We start from the raw sequence: 4883 nt of genomic DNA on the forward strand, positions 1-4883 counted from the left end.
TTTTTTAATTTACATCCAAAACATTGAATTCGGATCACACCTAAGGAAGTGATGCAAATTCAGTGCAACGGCTGTTGAAATGGAGGACTTCCGTCCTATTACAAGCCCATGTTAAATTCATAGCTTCTGCGTCAATTTTGCACCACTTCCGGATCCAAAGAGGACATTTTCATTACTTTTTTGGCGACCCTTTTTTCTCGATTTATATCTTTAAGGATATTGTGCAACAGTTTGAAACGCGGAGTGCTTAATTCGCAGATCTTGTTCTTACCCTGCCAACATTTTTTGAATTTCACGGCACTTCTGAGAATCCCCGTAGTTATCTCGGATTTATGAAAATGTGGAGTAGGGAATTTTTTGACCCTACAATAACTAGATCCCTTGTACGAAGCAATCTTTAAAGCGAAAATTTATAATGCATCTAAATTCTCTTTGAATAGTTTCATTCATAGTACAAGTATTGTGTATATATATTTGTACAGTGTAGTTTGAAAGGATATATGTATCTATGGGTAAGAAATAAATAAAAACAAACTGTCACATATATTGGGGCCTTCAATGAAACTTTACTTAAAGCAATACTATAAGTCTTTATTAAATATTTTTATAACAGCAACGTTAACATAGAGCATACGTAAATAATATTGTTTACTGGTGATCATCTAGTCTAAGGCCAAAGAGCATTTCTCATCTTCCGTATGTCCAACACACTCTATGGCTGGTCGATGTTCAGAATCCCACATCCCGGGCCCACAGCGCTTACAAAGTCCTGCTAAGGTACATGGAATTTTAGGAAGTTGTCTGTATTGATGAAGCAATCCTCTAGCTTTTCTTAGTATTAGTTGGCCATCCATATACATAGCTAAAGAACTGAAATGCAATAGCATTTCGTCCGATTTCAGATTTTGAGCTATTACGTCATCTGCATATACAGCAATGATTGCTAAGCATAGGAAGAGATGAAAATAATCTGTTAAATAATTAGACCAACAGGCTTCCCACATGCGTATTACAACGGCTTCTGTAAACTCTCTTTTAAAACATAAAAGTAGCCATCGATGACAGAATAACAATTCGATAGCGTCACAATGTTGCTGGAGGTGAGAAAAAAATCTAGGTAACATAATTCGTAAGAGTTCTCGTAAATATTTTAGATTCCGTTCGATGTCACTATCTGTTGGTGTGCAAACAAATAAGGAGCGTTGCATAAGTCCAGCAAAACACCAAAATGTTTCTGATTCGTTTTGTATTTCACACAGTAATGGTGCCAATAAGTCACTCATGCCTTGAAAATACGAAATTCCAGGATTATAGACCGCATAGTTTAATAATATATTTTTCATTATATCAGTATTTGAACTATTTTCCCCACAAAAAAAGGGATTTAAGCGATCAGTTCTCACTATATCTTTCTCAACTACGCACTGTACCGATTTCCAAAAATGGAGTTGTTCTTCTGGTGACATAGAATATGTACGTCTTCTCGCAATATCATCATACTCTTGTCGCCTGATATCCATCAGCACGGCTCGATCTTCAAAAGTTGAAGAAAATGAGTAACATCTCAGTAGAAAAGGCCAAACAGTTTTTCTTAGCCCTTTTTCGAGGCCTCCGAAAAATACACATTTACGTAACATTAAGTCGTCATCTATTTGGCCTCTTTCATTAATTATTGTAGCATAAAAATAATTTGTTGTAATCCTTTGGACAGCTCCTTCATCTGGGTGCATTTCCGACTTTTTAACTTCAGGCCTACATACCATGAACTGTCGATATGGTAGGTGTTGTTGTTTATCTTGTCCGGACGCACTAGTTATATTATGAAGAAAGCAGTGCCATTGATGTAGTACCTAAAATATTAAAAAAAAACAACAAAATTAAAACAGATTATAATCAACAATGAAAGGATATATCGTCCCCTCAATGAAACAATAGTGTATGATTTTTTTGGTCGTTTCGAGAAAATCGAGAAAAAGTTTGAAGGTTTTGTAAAAATATTCTTTTCGGAAAACCGTCATATTTCAGAAAATTATCGGTGTTTTCAACTTCTTGTAACTTAACTATGTGGTGGAATAATCAGACCATTGGTAGATGATATTCTACTAATCTATAATTGCAATTAAATAACATTCAAAATACCATGATATCACATAGGCTACTTTATTTATTTTAGAATCTATATGAAAATCAGTATACACTATTTTATTTTGTATGGTATACACTATTTTATTTAAATTTTTTGCGCCATTTATCATGAAGTATTTTAATTTGCCGGACGAATGTTCATGCAATAAAACAAAGTATTTGTACTAAATAATCCATTTTATTTATAATTCAGTCATTTTTGGAAATGCAATAACACGTTGACTACAGAGCAATTCAATTAAAATTTAAAAAAAAAATACACGAATGAAAGGCAATATTAATTAATATTCACCTTCGGGAATATATTACTCTGCATCAGGCTCATCCAAGCAATTTCGATTTCCTCCAGGCTGAAGACTAAGATAAAAGGAATGAAATTCTTTGGGAATTATATTTTTGGTGCACAGCCCCTTGAGATCGTTGTAAAGAGGATATGGTAAGCTGTTGCTTAAATTTAGAGCACAATTTTCGAGTATAACAGTTATTATTAGTTGATTTTTTTCTTTTTCCTTCCATTAAGTCAATTGTTTGCCAATCGGAGTCCCATTTTTCTTTGTAGAGCAGCAAATGAGGTTTGACTTTCTCCACTTTAATTTGCTTAATTTTCAACCAATTCACTGAGTCATTTCTGTTATTCTTTTTGAAAGTGTGCCCTAATCTGCTGAACCATTCCTTGATATTATAAATGTCGCTCCAGAACATTCTTTCCACAATGTATGGTTGTTTTCTTCGCAAAATTGTTGACCATTCCTCGGGAGAGTAGATAGATATATTTCGCTTGGCACGTTCAATTGTTGAGTGCATACAATCGGCCTCCATTTGTATGTGGCCGCTTTCTAAATACTTAATCGTGACAGTATTTAGATTAAAGTTACGAATTGCGTAAAATAGAAGCGCTGCAATATAGCGACACCTATTCTGCCCACCACAACAATCACAATACAAAATTACATCCGCTACATTTTCGTCAATAAGCTCAACATTTTTATAATTGTGGTCCCAATCTCGTCCGAACCTCTATGTCCCTGCGTTTCATCCCACAAGAAACAGTAGCCCTCCTTCGAGGCAAGATCGAAAAATGTATTGTTAAAACTGGCAAACTTCCTTGAATAATACAATGAGATTACATTGCTGCATGAGCTTGTTAAAATAGATTATAAGTCAAAAGTATATACCCTCAATTTACTATTACTTTTTGCCTCTTCTTTATCGGCCTCCTTTTCCTCTCTAGCTCTCTTCTTATTCTGAATATGTTCATCAAATGCTTCCTGCATAATCTCCTTGTTGTCAGAGTTACGATATCGTTCGCACGTGGAACATGTATCCTTCTTCGGCTTATGAAAGCTATAGTTATATTCATTGCAGAAAATACGCCTGTATACATTTTCCTTAATGGAATTCGTCTCATGCTTTGCATTAAAGAGTTGAAACATTTTTGAAATGTTTAAATTAGAAGCAAGGGTTTTGATTTCGATCGAGTATAGTGGCTCTCCACAGCCGGAAACGATTCAATATGGTCCTTAATTATTCTCCTTGGTTCTTCATCCATTTTTTTATGATGCCCATGGCGCCCTCGTTTATCTATAACTTCACGACATTGAGTTTTGTTAATGAAAACCGAAATAGCTCCATCAGATATATTAAGTGTTTTCAGAAAGAATTGCTTGCATACTTGTTTAGACCTCAGATTGTATCTTAGTGTCTTGGCTCCACCAACAAGAGCCATAGTTAAGTTTTCCGGACCGCCTTTTCTTCGTCCTATTATTTTGCATCCATGCATGCGTATTCATCTGCAACATTTAATTTACCGTAAATGTATAAAACTAACCATGAATAACACAAATCGTTCCGTACGGATTTACCTTCCCCTTGCGAGTAGGAAGGTAATCGTACAAACGAACGGGAATGAGATACCGTAGCACGAGATACTCAGGCTCATGCACAACGACGACAAAATATAGTATATAGCACATGCGACCAGACACGAACTGGAATATCGACAAAGAGACAGAATTATTCACATCCAACATCGTGAAAATTAGGTTTGCCACAGAACTGATCGTTTGAGGAATACAGCTCAGAGACAGTTGAGTATAAAAGATATATACAGTGGGGAGCAAAACCAAGTAAATGTTTCCAACTTGTTCATTATTTACAAGATAAAAAAGTGTTTATTGAGTCCAATTGCTACAAACTTTATTACGTTTATACTTTATTTCCTGTCAAACAAAACTGTACATTCAGATAAATTATATACCCATACAACTGCATTAATTAAATTAATATAATTTTTATGCACTTAATGCATAATATATTAAAATCAAATATTTTAGTATTTAGCTCATAGTCCTATTTTTTAACTCGTCTTGACGTACTTCTATTAAGTTTTTTATTATTTCTTCTGGATATCATCGCTTTTTTTTGGTGCTACGCTTCATTGCCGAAGGTGAATACCAAAAAGGGTGTAGGAAAAGATCGATTCTTATCTGTGGCCCAATGTAGCCTGAGAAGTCATAAACATATTTGAAGAACACCTATGCCCGAAGTGGATATATTTCATCAAAACGGAAGAAGAAAAAAAGAAATTTTCATTAGCTTTTTACGCCACGCAGGACACATGGCCACATTATTGCTCTTTTAAGGAACAAGTAGCTATACTAAAACAGGAAGGGATACTATAGTTTAAATGTAAAGCCCTCATTTTTGTAAATATGAAAGAATTTTTAAAATATGTACAG

General features: G+C 34.6%; 2 pseudogenes; both read right to left on the bottom strand.

The window, feature by feature from the left end:
- Window positions 1–544: 544 nt before the first annotated feature.
- On the bottom strand, window positions 545–1850 carry LOC142226021 (TBC1 domain family member 16 pseudogene; annotated as a pseudogene).
- A 617-nt stretch (window positions 1851–2467) lies between these two features.
- Window positions 2468–4055, bottom strand: LOC142223731 (uncharacterized; annotated as a pseudogene).
- Window positions 4056–4883: the final 828 nt, after the last annotated feature.

The sequence above is a fragment of the Haematobia irritans genome, chromosome 2 (assembly GCF_050003625.1).
Source record: "Haematobia irritans isolate KBUSLIRL chromosome 2, ASM5000362v1, whole genome shotgun sequence".
Lineage (NCBI taxonomy): Eukaryota > Metazoa > Arthropoda > Insecta > Diptera > Muscidae > Haematobia > Haematobia irritans.